Here is a 24,565-nt window from a genome sequence, read left to right as displayed (position 1 = left end):
CGGATCAGCTGTAGCTAACGCATTTGTTGTTGTCGTGTAGGAGACAGACAGGCAGACACTCAGACAGGCAGACAGGCAGACAGGCAGGCAGACAGACAGGCAGACAGGCAGACAGGCAGACACACTGCCCTCACTTTTCCTCGGACTTGGATGAAAGTCTGCTAAAAGGCATTTTTCTCTCAAGTGAACGGCACTACGACCTCTTTATCTTTATACTGCAGACAGAACTACTGTCCCCCAGGACTGGGCGGACTGGGCAGAGTGACAGAACTACTGTCCCCCAGGACTGGGTCCCCCAGGACTGGGCGGCGTGACAGAACTGACAGAACTACTGTCCCCCTGGGCGGAGGACTGGGCAGAGTGACAGAACTACTGTCCCCCAGGACTGGGCAGAGTGACAGAACTACTGTCCCCCCCCAGGACTGGGCGGAGTGACAGAACTAGGACTGGGCGGAGAACTACTGTCCCCCAGGACTGAACTACTGTCCCCCAGGACTGGGCGGAGTGACAGAACTACTGTCCCCCAGGACTGGGCGGAGTACTGTCCCCCAGGACTGGGCGGAGGCGGGACTGTGACAGAACTACTGTCCCCCAGGACTGGGCGGACTGGGCGGAGTGACAGAACTAGTCCCCCAGGACTGGGCGGAGTGACAGAACTACTGTCCCCAGGACTGGGCGGAGTGTCCCCCAGGACTGGGCGGAGTGACAGAACAGAACTACTACTGTCCCCCAGGACTGGGCGGAGTGACAGAACTACTGTCCCCCAGGACTGGGCGGAGTGACAGAACTACTGTCCCCCTGGGCGGAGGACAGAACTACTGTCCCCAGGACTGGGCGGAGTGACAGAACTACTGTCCCCCAGGACTGGGCGGACAGAACTACTGTCCCCCAGGACTGGGCGGAGAACTACTGTCCCCCAGGACTGGGCGGAGTGACAGAACTACTGTCCCCCAGGACTGGGCGGAGTGACAGAACTACTGTCCCCCAGGACTGGGCGGAGTGACAGAACTACTGTCCCCCAGGACTGGGCGGAGTGACAGAACTACTGTCCCCCAGGACTGGGCGGAGTGACAGAACTACTGTCCCCCAGGACTGGGCGGAGTGACAGAACTACTGTCCCCCAGGACTGGGCGGAGTGACAGAACTACTGTCCCCAGGACTGGGCTGTCCCCCAGGACTGGGCGGAGGACAGAACTCCCCCAGGACTGGGACGGAGACAGAACTACTGTCCCCCAGGACTGGGCGGAGTGAGTCCCCCAGGACTGGGCGGACAGAACTACTGTCCCCCAGGACTGGGCGGAGTGACAGAACTGTCCCCCTACTGTCCCCCCCTAGGACTGGGCGGAGTGACAGAACTAGGACTGGGCGGAGTCCCCCCCAGGACTGGGCGGGACTGGGCGGAGTGACAGAACTACTGTGACAGAACCGTCCCCCAGGACTGGGCGGAGTGACAGAACCGTCCCCCAGGACTGGGCGGAGTGACAGAACTGTCCCTCAGGACTGGGCGGCGTGACAGAAGTTAGTGTTTTTCTCTTTAACTGTAAAGCTTAGGGTCTGGAGGGGACATGCTGATTGTAGATCTGTGCCTGTGATCAACTTCACACCTGGGCTAACTCACACGTTTCCTTATAAAGGCTTTCCTCGACGGCTTGGGCCACACCCTGCATTCAGAACAAAGCCTGTTGTGACCACATAAGAGATGCAGTCTTTCAGGTGGCAGATAAGGATTGGAATCTACTAAATAAGCACCTTTTGTGGAGGGCTGCTGAACCTGGGGTGTATCACAGGGCATTGTTTCTGCTGCTACTAACAATGGAAGTGCCCGCGCACACACACATCGCATTTGCTATTTTTTTTCTCTCTCTCACACACACCTTGTTTACATGGTAAACAGTCTGAAACGCATGACAACCATGCCGATTTGAGTTGAGCAAGACCCACGTTTAACTGAGTCACCTCTGTAAAACCTTATAGTTAAGATGGGCAGCTAGCTCGCGGAGTGAATTTCAAAACGGATTGGTTTGTTGTTCTGACAACGACAGACTGACTATACCTGTTGTCCTCGGCGCATGTGACAAATAAACAGTGATTTGACAGACAGGCGCGGCCCTGTTGCGACAGGGAGGTGGCGTACTGTGGTCCACAGGTCCTGTCGCGATGCTGTAGGACCCTGATCAACAACAACAAACTAACTAACTTGGCAATGGCCTAAAACATACAAGCTGTAACGTTAGTAGGTACATTAATTCACAGTAGCTAGCTAGTATAATAACAACATTTATTTAGTTCACCAGTTTTCTATATCATTCTGATTCAGTAGCTACGGACTATTTGGTCGAAATAACTAGGTAACTAACTGTCTGTCTGTCTGATAATATAACTAGGTAACTAACTGTCTGTCTGTCTGATAATATAACTAGGTAACTAACTGTCTGTCTGTCTGATAATATAACTAGGTAACTAACTGTCTGTCTGTCTGATAATATAACTAGGTAACTAACTGTCTGTCTGTCTGATAATATAACTAGGTAACTAACTTAGCTGATTAGCTAACTAGAGATGAGGAACAGAGCTAAGAGGGCAAATGGTGACAAAGTTATTACCAAAGACATTTGTAGATAAGAGGAGAGAGCAAGAAAACGTAAACTAGGGCGTATTCATTGCGCCCATTCTGTTGCAAATCGTTTCCTAAACGGAAGCAAATCGAACGAATAGAAACTCCCGTCTTGTTCTGTTAAACCGTAAACAGTTTCCGCAACGAATACGCCCCTGAACTGCCGACACAGTCCAACATCAACATCATCCCATAACTAGCTGGCTAACTACAGCTATCAGTCACACATTTATCCGCATCGGATCATTAGGTAGTTACCAAATCTGTCAACACAAACACCAAGCTTGTATCTCTCACTGGCAGACCCGAGAAGCACGAAACGTCAGCTAACGTAGCATAGCCAGGTAGCTAACTGGCTAGCGAAATAGTGAAATGGCCACACGGTTGTTGTATCTAACGTTAGATAGCGGGTAAAACGATTCACAAATGTGTAACCTCGATGGATGCTCACCTGAATCTACAGCGACTGGGCAAATTCAATCCACACGTCTTCAGTTCACTCCAGAAGGCGCAAGCGATCAAATGACAGTAGCTATAGTTACTTACTGTACTGCTCCAATGAATACGAAGGCTTCACTGCTACTCACTTTCTTTCTCACCCCAAGGGCGGTAACACAGGAAGAGAGACACTGCACACAGTACCCAATGTACGGCTGGGTCTCCAGCTCTGAAAGCCGACTCAGCCAATAGACGGAGAGGAGATCTACCACTGACCAATGAGCTTTCTCTATTTCTACGAGTCAGCCCACCTCTGATCAGCAAAGGACCAATCAGCAGCGGTTTCAATGTAGGACGCACGCAAAGGTATGTAGGACAAGCGGTAAGCACTGAGGTAATAATAAGAAGAGTAAGGTATGAAGTTGTCCTAGAAAACACTGATCTAAGGTCTGTTGTGTCCCTCCTACGTGGTTATGGTAAGGATTTGGGGAGAGTAAACTGATCCTTGAAGTCACGTAGATCGTTTCATTAGTCTCTTTTTATTTCTAAAGCTCTCTTACATAAACTTCTGCCAGACCTAACATCATGAATAAACTGTAGATGTAGGAATGACCAAACCCCGTCTCAGGGATGGCTAACTGGAGATTCCTTCAGGCTACACACATTTGGCTAAATCATCTTTTGGTTTCTTTGCACCCCATGTATGGAACAACTAAATCTACTAGTGCCTCTTGGACTGTTCACATTGTTGATCAGGAACCTCTATATTGAAGAATGTGATTGTTTCTCTTGTCTTGACTTGACTATATTCTGTAATCTTGTATATTTGCGTGATGTTGTGTTTAGAAATGGTCTAAATGCAGGGCTCCCTTGTAAAAGAGATATACACCTCAATGGGACTTTAAAGGTGAAATGAAACAATGCAACACAATCCCAGATCAGTTCTCAGGGCTTCTGGTTTCCATGGTCAACGTCTGTATAGAGAACTGTCATGTAAGTGAACAACTATGTGATTGTACCTACAGATGCATCTATTGATACCTTGTGACTGTTGGCTGTTTAGACTTTAGAGTGGTCTCTCTCTCTCTCTCTCTCTCTCTCTCTCTCTCTCTCTCTCTCTCTCTCTCTCTCTCTCTCTCTCTCTCTCTCTCTCTCTCTCTCTCTCTCTCTCTCTCTCTCTCTCTCTCTCTCTCTCTCTCTCTCTCTCTCTCTCTCTCTCTCTCTCTCTCTCAGCCCTGTAACAGTAGACTGTTCTGGCAATATAACTGGTCTCGGAAGTTGCAGATGCTTGGTGACAAAGACACTAAAGCTGACTGACTGACTGGAGGTTAGAGGTTACATTTACAGCTGGAAATACAGAACTCCACTGTTTCCCTCCATTTACATAGTCATAGTCATTGTATTATTAGTGTGTAGTGTGTGTGTTCACTTGTGCTTGTGTATTTGTGTGTGTTTGCATACTGGGTGTGAATTTGTGTGAGCGTACGTGCGTCTGATTGTGCGCACACCCGTCTGTGTGTGTGTGTGTGTGTGTGTGTGTGTGTGTGTGTGTGTGTGTGTGTGTGTGTGTGTGTGTGTGTGTGTGTGTGTGTGTGCGCGTGCGCTTGCGTTGGTGCGTGTGTGTCAACCACAGGAGGTTGGTGGCACCTTAATCGGGGAGGACAGGCTCCTGATAATGTCTGGAGAGGAATACGATGGAATGGTGTCAAATACATCAAACACATTGTTTCCATGGTTTCCATTGTTTCCATGGTTTCCATGGTTTCCATGTGTTTGATGCCATTCCATTCACTCCGTTCCAGACATTATTATGAGCCGTCCTCCCCTCAGCAGCCTCCCCTGGTGTGTCCGCATGCGTGTGTGTGTGTGATGGTGTCATAACATCTTGTCCATTTCCACTCCCTCCTGAGAGCCATCTGGTCCTGCAGAGTGAACCTCATCCTCTTAGTGATCTGACTGATGGGGACTTTATCATGACATACACTATCACAGTTAGCATTACAGTACAGACTGACTGTTACTGTAGATCTACAGACTGACTGACTGTGTTACTGACAGACAGACTGTGTTACAGTAGACATACAGACTGACTGACTGTGTTAACAGTAGACATACAGACTGACTGACTGTGTTAACAGTAGACATACAGACTGACTGACTGTGTTAACAGTAGACATACAGACTGACTGACTGTGTTAACAGTAGACATACAGACTGACTGACTGTGTTAACAGTAGACATACAGACTGACTGACTGTGTTAACAGTAGACATACAGACTGACTGACTGTGTTAACAGTAGACATACAGACTGACTGACTGTGTTAACAGTAGACATACATACTGACTGACTGTGTTAACAGTAGACATACAGACTGACTGACTGTGTTAACAGTAGACATACAGACTGACTGACTGTGTTAACAGTAGACATACAGACTGACTGACTGTGTTAACAGTAGACATACAGACAGACAGACTGTGTTACAGTAGACATACAGACTGACTGACTGTGTTAACAGTAGACATACAGACTGACTGACTGTGTTAACAGTAGACATACAGACAGACAGACTGTGTTAACAGTAGACATACAGACAGACAGACTGTGTTAACAGTAGACATACAGACAGACAGACTGTGTTACAGTAGACATACAGACTGACTGACTGTGTTAACAGTAGACATACAGACTGACTGACTGTGTTAACAGTAGACATACAGACTGACTGACTGTGTTACAGTAGACATACAGACTGACTGACTGTGTTACAGTAGACATACAGACTGACTGACTGTGTTACAGTAGACATACAGACTGACTGACTGTGTTAACAGTAGACATACAGACTGACTGACTGTGTTACAGTAGACATGCAGACTGACTGACTGTGTTAACAGTAGACATACAGACTGACTGACTGTGTTAACAGTAGGGCTACCGACTCTACAATCACCAGCTGTCATTCAAACCAAACCATGGTCAGTTATAGTCTCCTCTGTTCTCCTCTATGTCCCTGTAACAGGGATGCTTCATAGCGGTCTGTACGGTCGGTACTGAGAACCGGCTCCTCCAACCACAGAATGATGTTCTATGACTACATGAGTCATTTAATACAACCTCTGTGCCTCTAACTTTGTCCTGCTTGAATACCGACACCTTCCAGAATAGATGCTCTATAATACACACCCTGAGGCAGTAACATTAAAGTGGGCATAGGATTGGGTCACCTTCTACATACCACTTCCAGTACGGGTGGTGTGATGAAGCAAACAGTGGATCATGTTTTGTAGAAACCACATCTCCTGAGGAGAGAGACTCTAACCACATTTATCATGAAGATCAAAGACATCTCCTGAGGAGAGAGACTCTAACCACATGTATCATGAAGATCAAAGACATCTCCTGAGATCAACCACATGTTTTGAAGATCAAAGACATCTCCTGAGGAGAGAGACTCTAACCACATTTATCAAACCACATCTCCTGAAGATCAAACCACATTTATCCTGAAGATCAAAGACATCTCCTGAGGAGAGAGACTCTAACCACATTTATCATGAAGATCAAAGACATCTCCTGAGGAGAGAGACTCTAACCACATTTATCATGAAGATCAAAGACATCTCCTGAGGAGAGAGACTCTAACCACATTTATCATGAAGATCAAACCACATCTCCTGAGGAGAGAGACTCTAACCACATTTATCATGAAGATCAAACCACATCTCCTGAGGAGAGAGACTCTAACCACATTTATCATGAAGATCAAACCACATCTCCTGAGGAGAGAGACTCTAACCACATTTATCATGAAGACAAACCACATCTCCTGAGGAGAGAGACTCTAACCACATGTATCATGAAGATCAAAGACATCTTCTGAGGAGAGAGACTCTAACCACATTTATCATGAAGACAAACCACATCTCCTGAGGAGAGAGACTAACCACATTTATCATGAAGACAAACATTTATCATGAAGACAAACCACATCTCCTGAGAGAGAGACTCTAACCACATTTATCATGAAGACAAACCACATCTCCTGAGGAACTCTAACCACATTTATCATGAAGATCAAAGACATCTCCTGAGGAGAGACTCTAACCACATTTATCATGAAGATCAAACCACATCTCCTGAACCAACCATTTATCATGAAGATCAAAGACATCTTCTGAGGAGAGAGACTCTAACCACATTTATCATGAAGATCAAAGACACCTCCTGAGGAGAGAGACTCTAACCACATTTATCATGAAGACAAACCACACCTCCTGAGGAGAGAGACTCTAACCACATTTATCATGAAGATCAAAGACATCTTCTGAGGAGAGAGACTCTAACCACATTTATCATGAAGATCAAAGACATCTTCTGAGGTGAGAGACTCTAACCACATTTATCATGAAGATCAAACCACATCTCCTGAGGAGAGAGACTCTAACCACATTTATCATGAAGATCAAAGACATCTCCTGAGGAGAGAGACTCTAACCACATTTATCATGAAGATCAAACCACATCTCCTGAGGAGAGAGACTCTAACCACATTTATCATGAAGATCAAACCACATCTCCTGAGGAGAGAGACTCTAACCACATTTATCATGAAGATCAAACCACATCTCCTGAGGAGAGAGACTCTAACCACATTTATCATGAAGACAAACCACATCTCCTGAGGAGAGAGACTCTAACCACATGTATCATGAAGATCAAAGACATCTTCTGAGGAGAGAGACTCTAACCACATTTATCATGAAGATCAAACCACATCTCCGGAGGAGAGAGGATGATGTCACCTACCAGAGCAGATAGGGATTCATCTACGTTCCGTACATCTGCATCACAAATGGCTCCGAGTCTAAAGTAGTGCACTACTGTATAGGGAATAGGAAGCCATTTGGGACGTAGGATTCCAATAGTTTCTCAGTGCCAGTGCTGTGGGTCTGAATGGGTCTTTGTAGTGTTTATGAGAGGCAGTACTGTAGTAGTGTAGTAGTACTGTCTCCAAGACTTGGTAGGAGTCTGTTGTGTTCCCATGCCAAGCAGAGAGGAGAGGAGCACCCTGTGGTTTGTCAATGGCATGCCAGCACAGCACACTAAGCCAGGCCTGGTGCGCTCTCGCTCTCTCTCTCCCTCCCTCTCTCCCTCCCTCTCAATTCAATTAAATTCAATTCAAGGGGCTGTATTGTCAGGGGAAACATGTGTTAACATTGCCAAAGCAAGTGAGGTAGATATATAAAAGTCAAGTAAACAATAAAAATGATCAGTAAACATTGCACATATAGAAGTTCCAAAACAATAAAGACATTACAAATGTCCTATTATATGTATATATACAGTGTTGTAACAATGTATAAATGGTTAAAGTACACAAGGGGAAATAAATAAGCATAAATATGGGTTGTATTTACAATGGTGTTTGTTCTTCACTGGTTGACCTTTTCTTGTGGCAACAGGTCACAAGTCTTGGTGCTGTGATGCACACTGTGGTATTTCACCCAATAGATATGGGAGTTTATCAAAATTGGGTTTGTTTTCAAATTCTTTGTGGGTCTGTGTAATCTGAGGGAAATATGTGTCTCTAATATGGTCATACATTGGACAGGAGGTTAGAAAGTTCAGCTCAGTTTCCACCTCATTTTGTGGGCAGTGAGCACATAGCCTGTCTTCTCTTGAGAGCCATGTCTGCCTTCGGCAACCTTTCTCAATAGCAAGGCTATGCTCACTGAGTCTGTACATAGTCAAAGCTTTCCTTAATTGTGGGTCAGTCACAGTGGTCAGGTATTCTGCTCTCTGTTTAGGGCCAAATAGCATTCCAGTTTGCTCTGTTTTTTGTTAATTCTTTCCAATGTGTCAAGTAATTATCTTTTTGTTTTCTCATGATTTGGTTGGGTCTAATTGTGCTGCTGTCCTGGGGCTCTGCGGGGTGTGTTTGTGTTTGTGAACAGAGCCCCAGGACCAGCTTGCTTAGGGGACTCTTCTCCAGGTTCATCTCTCTGTAGGTGATGGCTTTGTTATGGAAGGTTTGGGAATCACTTCCTTTTATGTGGTTGTAGAATTTAACGTCTCTTTTCTGGATTTTGATAATTAGTGGGTATCATCCTAATTCTGCTCTGCATTCATTATTTGGTGTTCTACGTTGTACACAGAGGATGTTTTTGCTGAATCCTGCATGCAGAGTCTCAATTTGGTGTTTGTCCCATTTTGTGAAGTCTTGGTTGGTGAGCGGACCCCAGACCTCACTACCATAAAGGGCAATGGGTTCTATAACTGATTCAATTATTTTAGCCAGATCCTAATTGATATGTTAAATTTTATGTTCCTTTTGATGGTATAGAATGCCCTTCTTGCCTTGTCTCTCAGATCGTTCACAGCTTTGTGGAAGTTACCCGTGGTGCTGATGTTTATGCCGAGGTATGTATAGTTTTTTGTGCTCTACGGCAACGGTGTCTAGATGGAATTTGTATTTTACTGTCAGGGCCCAAGTCTGACAGAATCTGTGCAGAATATCTAGGTGCTGCTGTAGGCCCTCCTTGGTTGGTGACAGAAGCACCAGATCATCAGTAAACAGTAGACATTTGACTTCAGATTATAGTAGGGTGAGGCCAGGTGCTGCAGACTGTTCTAGTGCCCTCACCAATTCGTTGGTATATACTGTATGTTGAAGAGGGTGGGGCTTAAGCTGCATCCCTGTCTCACCCCACGGCCCTGTGGAAAGAAATGTGTGTGTTTTTTGCCAATTTTAACCGCACCCTTGTTGTTTGTGTACATGGATTTTATAAGCATGAGAAGACTTTGCCTTTGTTTTGGTTTGTTTGGTTGTCAATTAGGGTGTGCAGGGTGAATACATGGTCTGTTTTACGGTCATTTGGTTAAAAGCCAATTTGACATTTGCTCAGTACATTGTTTTCACTGAGGAAATGTACAAGTCTGCTGTTAATGATAATGCAGAGGATTTTCCTAAGGTTGCTGTTGATGCATATTGGGGTCAAATTTTCTCTACTTATGTGGATTGGGGTGATCAGTCCTTGGTTCCAAATATTTGGGAAGATGCCAGAGCTAAGGATGATGTTAAAGAGTTTTAATATAGCCAATTGGAATTTGTGGTCTGTATATTTGATCATTTCATTGAGGAGACCATCAACACCACAAGCCTTTTTGGGTTGGAGGGTTTGTGTTTTGTCCTGCAGCTCATTCCATGTAATCCAGTGGGTTCTGGGAGTCTTTAATAGGTGATGCTAAGCTTTGTATTTGATCATGTATATGTTTTTGCTGTTTGTTCTTTGTTATAGAGCCAAACAGATTGGAGAAGTGGTTTATCCATAAATCTCTGTGTTGGATAGATAACTCTTCATGTTTCTGTTTGTTTAGTGTTTTCCAATTTTCCCAGAAGTGGTTAGAGGGATTTCTGACGAGCTGTTCCTTCTTTTTCCGTAGTGTATTTCTGTATTGTTTTAGTGATTCACCATAGTGAAGGCGTAGACTCTGGTTTTATGGGTCTCTATGTTTTTGGTTGGACAGGTTTCTCAATTTCTTTCTTAGATTGTTGCATTCTTCATCAAAACATTTGTCATTGTTGTTCATTTTCTTCGGTTTTCTATTTGAGATATTTAGATTTGATAGTTAAGCTGAGAGGTCAAATATATTGTTAAGATTTTCTACTGCCAAGTTTACACCTTCACTATTACAGTGGAACGTTTTACTCAGGAAATTGTCTAAAGGGGATTGAATTTGTTGTTGCCTAATTGTTTTTTGGTAGGTTTCCAAACTGCATTCCTTCCATCTATAACATTTCTTAATGTTACTCAGTTCCTTTGGCTTTGATGCCTCATGATTGAGTATTGCTCTGTTTAAGTAGACTGTGATTTTACTGTGGTCTGATAGGGGTGTCAGTGGGCTGACTTTGAACTCTCTGAGAGACTCTGGGTTGAGGTCAGTGATAAAGTAGTCTACAGTACTACTGCCAAGAGATGAGCTATAGGTGTACCTACCATAGGAGTCCCCTCGAAGCCTACCGTTGACTATGTACATACCCAGCGTGCGACAGAGCTGCAGGAGTTGTGACCCGTTTTTGTTGGTTATGTTGTCGTAGTTGTGCCTAGGGGGGCATATGTGGGAGGGAATGCTGTCACCTCCAGGCAGGTGTTTGTCCCCCTGTGTGCTGAGGGTGTCAGGTTCTTGTCTGGTTCTGGCATTTAGGTCGCCACAGTCTAGTACATGTCCCTGGGCCTGGAAATGATTGATTTCCCCCTCCAGGATGGAGAAGCTGTCTCCATCAAAGTGTGCGGATATAGGTAGCACACAGGAGGACATCATTTCCTTTTGAATTTCTACCCAAATGTAAAATGATCCTGTTTTGATTCATTTAATAGAGTGAGTTAGGTCTGCTCTATACCAAATGAGCTTACCCCCTGAGTCCCTTCTCTGTTTCACACCTGGTAGTTTGGTGGATGGGACTACCAGCTCTCTGTAACCTAGAGGGCAACCAGTGGGTCCGTCTCCTCTGTACCAGGTTTCTTGTAGGATGACAATGTCTGTATTTCCAATTTCTTTGATGAAGTCCAGGTTCCTGCTCTTTAGGCCAAAGGCAGATGACCTCAGGCCTTGGATATTCCAGGATGAGATAGTGAATTCTTTGTATTCCATAAAGTGTCCAATATTGTTAGTTGTGTGGTTTGGCCACAGGCCAGTAAGTGTGAGCAGAGCCTGCTGAGCATCTGGTACATGCCATTGGCTTGGGCTAGTGTAAGAGTGGGGATTGGGCCTGTTTGCCTGCTCACGGCCTGGGCGTATGTGTGACTTTCATGTTGAGGCCCTCTTTGCGGGTGGAGTGTATGGGGTGGTCAGGTGTATGGGGTGGTCAGGTGTATGGGGTGGTCAGGTGTATGGGGTGGTCAGGTGTATGGGGTGGTCAGGTGTATGGGGTGGTCAGGTGTATGGGGTGGTCAGGTGTATGGGGTGGTCAGGTGTATGGGGTGGTCAGGTGTATGGGGTGGGGTGGTCAGGTGTATGGGGTGGTCAGGTGTATGGGGTGGTCAGGGTGGGGGTCAGGTGTATGGGGTGGTCAGGTGTATGGGGTGGTCAGGTGTATGGGGTGGTCAGGTGTATGGGGTGGTCAGGTGTATGGGGTGGTCAGGTGTATGGGGTGGTCAGGTGTATGGGGTGGTCAGGTGTATGGGGTGGTCAGGTGTATGGGGTGGTCAGGTGTATGGGGTGGTCAGGTGTATGGGGTGGTCCCAGGTGTATGGGGTGGTCAGGTGTATGGGGTGGTCAGGTGGGGGGGGTGGTCAGGAGGGGCATCCCCTCCCGGCGTGGGGGGGGTCCCGCAGGTCTGGCAGAGTGTCTTGCTGGCCTGGGCGGGGTGTCTATTGATCTGCTGCTCCTGTGTGAAGTGTTGGGGCTGCGTTTGAGGGCGATGTCCTTTAGGGTCCGAGCGAAGGTGGGCACTGCTGCCTTGTAGAGGTGGACCTGGTCATAAGAGGCTGGTCAAGTCCAGGGTGGAGCGGTGGACCAGGTAAACATTTGGTTTTGAGGCACAGTCACAAGAAATACTTGCGTTTACTCTCTGTATGGAAGCAGGGTGGAAGTCTTTTCATGGTAGCAAGGTAGAGATAACCACGTCTCTCTCTCTGAGAGATGACTGTGTCCCCAATAACACCATATTGATTATACAGTGGACTACTTTATACCAGGACCCATTGGGCTCTGGTCAAATGTAATGTGTCCTAACAGAGTGGTCTTCTTCTATATGTCTCAGCAGACTGTAGATGGCCCAACAGAGTGGTCTTCTTCTATATGTCTCAGCAGACTGTAGATGGCCCAACAGAGTGGTCTTCTTCTATATGTCTCAGCAGACTGTAGATGGCCCAACAGAGTGGTCTTCTTCTATATGTCTCAGCAGACTGTAGATGGCCCAACAGAGTGGTCTTCTTCTATATGTCTCAGCAGACTGTAGATGGCCCAACAGAGTGGTCTTCTTCTATATGTCTCAGCAGACTGTAGATGGCCCAACAGAGTGGTCTTCTTCTATATGTCTCAGCAGACTGTAGATGGCCCAACAGAGAGGTCTTCTTCTATATGTCTCAGCAGACTGTAGATGGCCCAACAGAGTGGTCTTCTTCTATATGTCTCAGCAGACTGTAGATGGCCCAACAGAGTGGTCTTCTTCTATATGTCTCAGCAGACTGTAGATGGCCCAACAGAATGGTCTTCTTCTATATGTCTCAGCAGACTGTAGATGGCCCAACAGAGAGGTCTTCTTCTATATGTCTCAGCAGACTGTAGATGGCCCAACAGAGTGGTCTTCTTCTATATGTCTCAGCAGACTGTAGATGGCCCAACAGAGTGGTCTTCTTCTATATGTCTCAGCAGACTGTGGAGTGTCCCAACAGAGTGGTCTACTTCTATATGTCTCAGCAGACTGTGGAGTGTCCCAACAGAGTGGTTCTATATGTCTCAGCAGACTGTGGAGTGTCCCAACAGAGTGGTCTTCTTCTATATGTCTCAGCAGACTGTGGAGTGTCCCAACAGAGTGGTTCTATATGTCTCAGCAGACTGTGGAGTGTCCCAGCAGAGTGGTCTTCTTCTATATGTCTCAGCAGACTGTGGAGTGTCCCAACAGAGTGGTTCTATATGTCTCAGCAGACTGTGGAGTGTCCCAACAGAGTGGTCTTCTTCTATATGTCTCAGCAGACTGTGGAGTGTCCCAACAGAGTGGTCTTCTTCTATATGTCTCAGCAGACTGTGGAGTGTCCCAACAGAGTGGTCTACTTCTATATGTCTCAGCAGACTGTAGATGGCCCAACAGAGTGGTCTACTTCTATATGTCTCAGCAGACTGTGGAGTGTCCCAACAGAGTGGTCTTCTTCTATATGTCTCAGCAGACTGTGGAGTGTCCCAGCAGAGTGGTCTACTTCTATATGTCTCAGCAGACTGTGGAGTGTCCCAACAGAGTGGTCTACTTCTATATGTCTCAGCAGACTGTGGAGTGTCCCAGCAGAGTGGTCTTCTTCTATATGTCTCAGCAGACTGTGGAGTGTCCCAACAGAGTGGTCTTCTTCTATATGTCTCAGCAGACTGTAGATGGCCCAACAGAGTGGTCTTCTTCTATATGTCTCAGCAGACTGTGGAGTGTCCCAACAGAGTGGTCTTCTTCTATATGTCTCAGCAGACTGTGGAGTGTCCCAGCAGAGTGGTCTACTTCTATATGTCTCAGCAGACTGTGGAGTGTCCCAGCAGAGTGGTCTACTTCTATATGTCTCAGCAGACTGTGGAGTGTCCCAGCAGAGTGGTCTACTTCTATATGTCTCAGCAGACTGTGGAGTGTCCCAGCAGAGTGGTCTACTTCTATATGTCTCAGCAGACTGTGGAGTGTCCCAGCAGAGTGGTCTACTTCTATATGTCTCAGCAGACTGTGGAGTGTCCCAGCAGAGTGGTCTACTTCTATATGTCTCAGCAGACTGTGGAGTGTCCCAGCAGAGTGGTCCTGAATTTCCCAGTTGAAATACCCTAGCTGTATATCTGACTGGTTGTATTTTCTCAATATAATGGACCGTTAATGAACAACTAACATAGGGAAGTGTGTGTGCATTCCTGGACATGGGTGGGTCTGTATGGCTGTGTGTGCATGTGCGGCCATCTGTGTGTGTGTGGGCGTCCGTACATCTCTCTTACTCTCTCTCTCTCTCTGTGTAAAGGTTGTACTGGTACTAACAGCCAACAGTAGTGAATCCATCCGCCCTCCCCTTCCCCTGTCCATGGAATCTTACTCATTGTGATAGAAAAAGACAAATGAATTCTAGATCAGTGACACTTTGTGAATTCAGACCCAGAAGTCTTGTGTTAGTTCAGCTCCCTGAGCTAATGTTGTCTTAGATCAAATGTAGTCTTATAGGGCTACAACGACCCAGGTTCAAACCCAGTCAAAAGCCTACATTATGACATTACAATGAGTGGGGTAAACATAGAGATTCTAAAATGTAATCCTATGGGTGTAATTACATTTTGGGCTCCTGAGTGGTGCGCCGGTCTAAGGCACTGCATTTCAGTGCTAGAGGCGTCACTACAGACCCTGGTTCGATCCCGGGCTGTATCACAACCAGCCGTGATCGAGAGTCCCACAATTGGCCCAGCGTCGTCCGGGGTTAGGGAGTGTTTGGCCATCATTGTAAAATAAGAATTTGTTCTTAACTGACTTGCCTAGTTAAATAAAGGTTAAATATGTATGGTCCTTCTGTAGCACAGTTGGTAGAGCATGGCGCTTGTAACGCCAGGGTAGTGGGTTCGATTCCCGGGACCACCCATACGTAGAATGTATGCACACATGACTGTAAGTCGCTTTGGATAAAAGCGTCTGCTAAATGGCATATATTATTATTATAATATATTTTTTACATCTATCCCTGGATGTCCACTCTTAGGCTGCGTTGACACAGGCAGCCCAATTCTGATATTATTTCCACTAATTGGTCTTACATCAGATATTTTCAAATCAGATCTTGTTCTGAACTGATTGGACAAAATACCAATTAGTGGGGGGAAAAGTTCAGAATTGGGCTGCCTGTGTAAATGCAGCATTACATGTCCATCTTCTAACAGGCAGACTAAAACAGATGTCTGTAGTATTCCTCCCTCAACCCAGAATCCTGCTCTGTAGTTTTATGTGAGTTTTAACAGTGGCCTGGTAACGTTCTTTCTAAAAATGAGTCCAGTGTATTAGGATGGATCTGGCCTGTTAAACATCAGACAGTGTGTGTCTGTTCAGAGAAACGACCAGATGAATCTACCGTCTGTTTCTAGAGAAATATTTAGAAAAAGGACGTTAGGCGAGACTCTCTCTCTCTCACACAGCACCGTTAATAATTACATATCGTTTTTATTTTCGAGTGTTTGTGTGTGGTGACTGTATGCGAGTAACGCTGTAGGAGTAAAGTTAGTCAGTATCGCCACCTGCTGTCAGGAACAAGAACAGCAGAGGTGAGAATTAGTAAGAGATTATCAACGAGAGGCTATTAAAAATAATGAACGATTAGTTTATTTTTATTTCACATTTATTTAACCAGGTAGGCTAGTTGAGAACAAGCTCTCATTTACAACTGCGACCTGGCCAAGATAAAGCAAAGCAGGTCGACACATATAACAACACAGAGTTGCACATGGAGTAAAACAAACATACAGTCAATAATACAATAGAAAATATATAACAAAAAGTCTATATAGTGAGTGCAAATGAGGTAAGATAAGGCAATAAATAGGCCATGGTGGCGAAGTCATTACAATATGGCAATTAAACACTGGAATGGTAGATGTGCAGAAGATGAATGTGAAAGTAGAGATACTGGGGTGGAAAGGAGCAAGATAAATAAGAGATGTGTGTCCCACGACGTGCTAGCGGAGGGGAACTGACCTTCCACGGAGTTACATCCTTTTCCAGAGAACACATCGAGCCCAGAGTTGATGATCCCTTTAATACCATGGCTAAAATTAAACACATTTGCCGCAAGATATGTTCATTTACCGGTAGAAATGTGTTCAACATCCACTGAAGTAGCGAGCGAGTTTACTAGATAGCTGCAGTAGATGCATTGGTAACCAAACAAACAGACGTTTAGCTAACTAAACCACCCGTCCTAGCTTGCCAGTATGAACATCGAATTCAACAATTCCAATAACGTTTTAAATTCGACGTTTGCTTTTAAAAAGCAGCTTCAACATAGAACATGGAAGAATGAACTATAGTCATTGAATTCTACCATGCAAATATACCGTGCGTTATTTAAGCAATAAGGCCAGAGGAGGTGTGGTATATGGGCAATATACCACGGCTAAGGGCTGTCCTTATGCATCACGCAACGCGGAGCGTCTGGATACAGCCCTTAACCGTGGTATATTGGCCAGAGGAGGTGTGGTATATGGGCAATATACCACGGCTAAGGGCTGTCCTTATGCATCACGCAACGCGGAGCGTCTGGATACAGCCCTTAACCGTGGTATATTGGCCAGAGGAGGTGTGGTATATGGGCAATATACCACGGCTAAGGGCTGTCCTTATGCATCACGCAACGCAGAGCGTCTGGATACAGCCCTTAACCGTGGTATATTGGCCAGAGGAGGTGTGGTATATGGTCAATATACCACGGCTAAGGGCTGTTCTTATGCATCACGCAACGCAGAGCGTCTGGATACAGCCCTTAGCCGTGGTATATTGGCCAGAGGAGGTGTGGTATATGGGCAATATACCACGGCTAAGAGCTGTTCTTATGCATCACGCAACGCAGAGCGTCTGGATACAGCCCTTAGCCGTGGTATATTGGCCAGAGGAGGTGTGGTATATGGGCAATATACCACGGCTAAGGGCTGTTCTTATGCATCACGCAACGCAGAGCGTCTGGATACAGCCCTTAGCCGTGGTATATTGGCCAGAGGAGGTGTGGTATATGGGCAATATACCACGGCTAAGGGCTGTTCTTATGCATCACGCAACGCAGAGCGTCTGGATACAGCCCTTAGCCGTGGTATATTGGCCAGAGGAGGTGTGGTAATATAATAATAATAAATAATATATGCCATTTAGCAGACGCTTTTATCCATGCCAGCGACTTACAGTCAATGTGCATACATTCTACGTATGGGTGGTCCCGGGAATCGACCCACTACCCTGTTTCTAAAAGCGCCATGCTCTACCAACTGGGGTCAGAAGGACCAATATAGGGCTGTTCTTATGCATCACGCGCTAGGGAGGCCCAGTAGGCTGACTGGAGAGAGCCCTTGCCGTGGTAACGATAGAACGTGTGGTAAATGGTCAATAACGGCTAAACTGTTCTTATGCATCACGAACGTCTGGAACAGCCCTTAGCCGTGGTTTATTGGCCAGAGGTTGGTAAACAAACATGTAAACAAACACTGTTCTTATGCATCACGCAACGCGAGCGTCTGGATACAGCCCTAGCCGTGGTATATTGGCCAGAGGTCAATATGGGCAATATACCAAAGCATGTTCTTATGCATCACGCAACGCGAGCGTCTGGATACAGCCCTTATTATATTGGCCAGCCCCACATCCCGGCTAACCTGTTCTTATGCATCAAACCAGAGCGTCTGGATACAGCCCTTAGCCGTGGTTATTGGCCAGAGATTGTTTCTTTATGGGCAATATCCTCGGCTAAATTCTTATGCATCACTTATTGATGATGACAGCCCTTAGCCGTGGTATATTGGCCAGATATTTATATGGTAATATACCACGGCTGATGTTCTTATGCATCACGCAAGAAGATTGGATACAGCCCTTAGCCGTTTATTGGAACACATTTAGGTGTGGTATTGATGATGACAACAATGACCTTTCTTATTTATAATAACACTGATGATTTTAGATGGGAGAAGAAAACAGCCCTTAGCCGTGGTATATTGGCCAGAGGAGGTGTGGTATATGGGCAATATACCACGGCTAAGAGCTGTTCTTATGCATCACGCAACGCAGAGCGTCTGGATACAGCCCTTAGCCGTGGTATATTGGCCAGAGGAGCCGTATTGCTATTATAAACTGGTTAGCAACGTAATTAGAGCAGTAAAACTAAACGTTTTGTCATACGGCAGGGTATGGTGGCAGGGTAGCCTAGTGGTTAGAGCTTTGGACTAGTAACCCGAGTTGACAAGGTACACATCTGTCGTTTTGCCCCTGAACAAGGCAGTTAACCCACTGTTCCTAGACCGTCATTGTAAATAAGAATTTGTTCTTAACTGACTTGCCTAGTTAAATAAAGGTAAAAAAAAAAAAAATACCCGCGGTATACGTTCTGATATGCCATGACTTTCAGCCAATGTGTTGTGTGTGTGTGTGTATGTGTGTGTGTGTGTGTGTGTTGTGTGTGTGTGTGTGTGTGTGTGTGTGTGTGTGTGTGTGTGTGTGTGTGTGTGTGTGTGTGTGTGTGTGTGTGTGTGTGTGTGTGTGTGTGTGTGTGTGTGTGTGTGTGTGTTGCGTGGACGTGTGTGCGTGCGTGCGTGCGTGCGTGTGTGTGTGTGTGTAAAACTGCACACTTTATTGCTTTGCAGGGACAAAGTCCCAAAACCCCGTTTTATCAGAAAACATTCATAGTGAAAGTTAGAAAAGAACAAGCCACGGAAAGCAAGAGCAAGTGACACAATTCTGTCGGATAAAATTAGGAGGCTTCTCTCAGGTATGTATGTGATCAGTGATTGGACATTCACAGTTACGGTACCTGTAGGTTGTTTTATGAGCATTCTCCTTTCTGGTTCAATGAAAAGTTAACAGCAGATTGATTTATCTGCCAGTTCTTTTCTTATTGATCATAATGTGATTGTTCACAAATAGGTTTCAGTTAATCAAAATAGAAAACATGTCAGATAACATACTGTATGTTTGTGACTATTACTACAATTTCTTAGAAATGTTATAGTGTATAATAGTTGTGTGTCTGTATCATGTCTCTTAATGTTATAGTTTATAATAGGTGTGTCTGTATCATGTCTCTTAGTAATGTTATAGTTTATAATAGGTGTGTCTGTATCATGTCTCTTAATGTTATAGTTTATAACAGGTGTGTCTGTATCATGTCTCTTAGTAATGTTATAGTTTATAATAGGTGTGTCTGTATCATGTCTCTTAATGTTATAGTTTATAATAGGTGTGTCTGTATCATGTCTCTTAATGTTATAGTTATAATAGGTGTGTCTGTATCATGTCTCTTAATGTTATAGTTTATAATAGGTGTGTCTGTATCATGTCTCTTAATGTTATAGTTATAATAGGTGTGTCTGTATCATGTCTCTTAATGTTATAGTGTATAATAGGTGTGTCTGTATCATGTCTCTTAATGTTATAGTTTATAATAGGTGTGTCTGTATCATGTCTCTTAATGTTATAGTGTATAATAGTTATAGTGTGTCTGTATCATGTCTCTTAGTAATGTTATAGTTTATAATAGGTGTGTCTGTATCATGTCTCTTAGTAATGTTATAGTTTATAATAGGTGTGTCTGTATCATGTCTCTTAATGTTATAGTTTATAATAGGTGTGTCTGTATCATGTCTCTTAGTAATGTTATAGTTTATAATAGGTGTGTCTGTATCATGTCTCTTAATGTTATAGTTTATAATAGGTGTGTCTGTATCATGTCTCTTAATGTTATAGTTTATAATAGGTGTGTCTGTATCATGTCTCTTAATGTTATAGTTTATAATAGGTGTGTCTGTATCATGTCTCTTAGTGTTATAGTGTATAATAGGTGTGTCTGTATCATGTCTCTTAATGTTATAGTTTATAATAGGTGTGTCTGTATCATGTCTCTTAGTGTTATAGTGTATAATAGGTGTGTCTGTATCATGTCTCTTAGTGTTATAGTGTATAATAGGTGTGTCTGTATCATGTCTCTTAATGTTATAGTGTATAATAGGTGTGTCTATATCATGTCTCTTAATGTTATAGTGTATAATAGGTGTGTCTGTATCATGTCTCTTAGTGTTATAGTGTATAATAGGTGTGTCTGTATCATGTCTCTTAATGTTATAGTTTATAATAGGTGTGTCTGTATCATGTCTCTTAGTGTTATAGTTTATAATAGGTGTGTCTGTATCATGTCTCTTAATGTTATAGTGTATAATAGGTGTGTCTGTATCATGTCTCTTAGTAATGTTATAGTGTATAATAGGTGTGTCTGTATCATGTCTCTTAGTAATGTTATAGTTTATAATAGGTGTGTCTGTATCATGTCTCTTAGTGTTATAGTGTATAATAGGTGTGTCTGTATCATGTCTCTTAGTAATGTTATAGTTTATAATAGGTGTGTCTGTATCATGTCTCTTAGTAATGTTATAGTTTATAATAGGTGTGTCTGTATCATGTCTCTTAGTAATGTTATAGTGTATAATAGGTGTGTCTGTATCATGTCTCTTAGTAATGTTATAGTTTATAATAGGTGTGTCTGTATCATGTCTCTTAGTGTTATAGTGTATAATAGGTGTGTCTGTATCATGTCTCTTAGTAATGTTATAGTTTATAATAGGTGTGTCTGTATCATGTCTCTTAGTGTTATAGTGTATAATAGGTGTGTCTGTATCATGTCTCTTAGTAATGTTATAGTTTATAATAGGTGTGTCTGTATCATGTCTCTTAATGTTATAGTTTATAATAGGTGTGTCTGTGTCATGTCTCTTAGTGTTATAGTGTATAATAGGTGTGTCTGTATCATGTCTCTTAGTAATGTTATAGTTTATAATAGGTGTGTCTGTATCATGTCTCTTAGTAATGTTATAGTTTATAATAGGTGTGTCTGTATCATGTCTCTTAATGTTATAGTTTATAATAGGTGTGTCTGTATCATGTCTCTTAATGTTATAGTTTATAATAGGTGTGTCTGTATCATGTCTCTTAATGTTATAGTTTATAATAGGTGTGTCTGTATCATGTCTTAGTAATGTTATAGTTTATAATAGGTGTGTCTGTATCATGTATCTTAGTAATGTTATAGTTTATAATAGGTGTGTCTGTATCATGTCTCTTAGTAATGTTATAGTTTATAATAGGTGTGTCTGTATCATGTATCTTAGTAATGTTATAGTTTATAATAGGTGTGTCTGTGTCATGTCTCTTAATGTTATAGTTTATAATAGGTGTGTCTGTATCATGTCTCTTAGTGTTATAGTGTATAATAGGTGTGTCTGTATCATGTCTCTTAATGTTATAGTTTATAATAGGTGTGTCTGTATCATGTCTCTTAATGTTATAGTATATAATAGGTGTGTCATGTCTCTTAATGTTATAGTTTATAATAGGTGTGTCTGTATCATGTCTCTTAGTGTTATAGTGTATAATAGGTGTGTCTGTATCATGTCTCTTAATGTTATAGTGTATAATAGGTGTGTCTGTATCATGTCTCTTAGTGTTATAGTTTATAATAGGTGTGTCTGTATCATGTCTCTTAGTAATGTTATAGTGTATAATAGGTGTGTCATGTCTCTTAATGTTATAGTGTATAATAGGTGTGTCATGTCTCTTAATGTTATAGTTTATAATAGGTGTGTCTGTATCATGTCTCTTAATGTTATAGTGTATAATAGGTGTGTCTGTATCATGTCTCTTAGTAATGTTATAGTTTATAATAGGTGTGTCTGTATCATGTCTCTTAATGTTATAGTTTATAATAGGTGTGTCTGTATCATGTCTCTTAATGTTATAGTTTATAATAGGTGTGTCTGTATCATGTCTCTTAATGTTATAGTTTATAATAGGTGTGTCTGTATCATGTCTCTTAATGTTATAGTTTATAATAGGTGTGTCTGTATCATGTCTCTTAATGTTATAGTTTATAATAGGTGTGTCTGTATCATGTCTCTTAATGTTATAGTTTATAATAGGTGTGTCTGTATCATGTCTCTTAATGTTATAGTTTATAATAGGTGTGTCTGTATCATGTCTCTTAATGTTATAGTTTATAATAGGTGTGTCTGTATCATGTCTCTTAATGTTATAGTTTATAATAGGTGTGTCTGTATCTTGTCTCTTAATGTTATAGTTTATAATAGGTGTGTCTGTATCATGTCTCTTAATGTTATAGTTTATAATAGGTGTGTCTGTATCATGTCTCTTAATGTTATAGTGTATAATAGGTGTGTCTGTATCATGTCTCTTAGTAATGTTATAGTTTATAATAGGTGTGTCTGTATCATGTCTCTTAGTAATGTTATAGTGTATAATAGGTGTGTCTGTATCATGTCTCTTAGTAATGTTATAGTTTATAATAGGTGTGTCTGTATCATGTCTCTTAGTAATGTTATAGTTTATAATAGGTGTGTCTGTATCATGTCTCTTAGTAATGTTATAGTTTATAATAGGTGTGTCTGTATCATGTCTCTTAGTGTTATAGTTTATAATAGGTGTGTCTGTATCATGTCTCTTAGTAATGTTATAGTGTATAATAGGTGTGTCTGTATCATGTCTCTTAGTGTTATAGTTTATAATAGGTGTGTCTGTATCATGTCTCTTAATGTTATAGTGTATAATAGGTGTGTCTGTATCATGTCTCTTAGTAATGTTATAGTTTATAATAGGTGTGTCTGTATCATGTCTCTTAGTAATGTTATAGTTTATAATAGGTGTGTCTGTATCATGTCTCTTAATGTTATAGTTTATAATAGGTGTGTCTGTATCATGTCTCTTAGTAATGTTATAGTTTATAATAGGTGTGTCTGTATCATGTCTCTTAGTAATGTTATAGTTTATAATAGGTGTGTCTGTATCATGTCTCTTAGTGTTATAGTTTATAATAGGTGTGTCTGTATCATGTCTCTTAGTAATGTTATAGTTTATAATAGGTGTGTCTGTATCATGTCTCTTAGTAATGTTATAGTTTATAATAGGTGTGTCTGTATCATGTCTCTTAGTAATGTTATAGTTTATAATAGGTGTGTCTGTATCATGTCTCTTAATGTTATAGTTTATAATAGGTGTGTCTGTATCATGTCTCTTAGTGTTATAGTGTATAATAGGTGTGTCTGTATCATGTCTCTTAATGTTATAGTTTATAATAGGTGTGTCTGTATCATGTCTCTTAGTGTTATAGTGTATAATAGGTGTGTCTGTATCATGTCTCTTAGTGTTATAGTGTATAATAGGTGTGTCTGTATCATGTCTCTTAATGTTATAGTGTATAATAGGTGTGTCTGTATCATGTCTCTTAATGTTATAGTGTATAATAGGTGTGTCTGTATCATGTCTCTTAGTGTTATAGTGTATAATAGGTGTGTCTGTATCATGTCTCTTAATGTTATAGTGTATAATAGGTGTGTCTGTATCATGTCTCTTAGTGTTATAGTTTATAATAGGTGTGTCTGTATCATGTCTCTTAATGTTATAGTGTATAATAGGTGTGTCTGTATCATGTCTCTTAGTAATGTTATAGTTTATAATAGGTGTGTCTGTATCATGTCTCTTAGTAATGTTATAGTTTATAATAGGTGTGTCTGTATCATGTCTCTTAGTGTTATAGTGTATAATAGGTGTGTCTGTATCATGTCTCTTAGTAATGTTATAGTTTATAATAGGTGTGTCTGTATCATGTCTCTTAGTAATGTTATAGTTTATAATAGGTGTGTCTGTATCATGTCTCTTAGTAATGTTATAGTTTATAATAGGTGTGTCTGTATCATGTCTCTTAGTAATGTTATAGTTTATAATAGGTGTGTCTGTATCATGTCTCTTAGTGTTATAGTGTATAATAGGTGTGTCTGTATCATGTCTCTTAGTAATGTTATAGTTTATAATAGGTGTGTCTGTATCATGTCTCTTAGTGTTATAGTGTATAATAGGTGTGTCTGTATCATGTCTCTTAATGTTATAGTTTATAATAGGTGTGTCTGTATCATGTCTCTTAATGTTATAGTTTATAATAGGTGTGTCTGTGTCATGTCTCTTAGTGTTATAGTGTATAATAGGTGTGTCTGTATCATGTCTCTTAGTAATGTTATAGTTTATAATAGGTGTGT

General features: G+C 42.4%; 1 protein-coding gene across 2 annotated transcripts in view; it reads left to right on the top strand.

The window, feature by feature from the left end:
• Nucleotides 1-1,422: 1,422 nt before the first annotated feature.
• Nucleotides 1,423-24,565, top strand: part of LOC127918818 (LIM domain only protein 7-like) — a 58,054-nt gene continuing 34,911 nt past the window's right edge. Inside the window, exon 1 of one of the 2 annotated variants that reach the window (XM_052502053.1) lies at nucleotides 1,423-3,418. The gene's annotated coding sequence lies outside the window, so the exon portion shown is untranslated. Of the gene's footprint in view, nucleotides 3,419-19,145; nucleotides 19,243-24,565 lie in introns of those variants that run through there. The other variant, XM_052502052.1, reaches the window with a different exon arrangement.

This window comes from Oncorhynchus keta, unplaced genomic scaffold (genome assembly GCF_023373465.1).
Source record: "Oncorhynchus keta strain PuntledgeMale-10-30-2019 unplaced genomic scaffold, Oket_V2 Un_contig_1495_pilon_pilon, whole genome shotgun sequence".
NCBI classification, from domain to species: Eukaryota; Metazoa; Chordata; class Actinopteri; order Salmoniformes; family Salmonidae; genus Oncorhynchus; species Oncorhynchus keta.
Note: the sequence above shows the minus strand (reverse complement) of the source record. Positions and strands in the feature narration are given on the sequence as shown.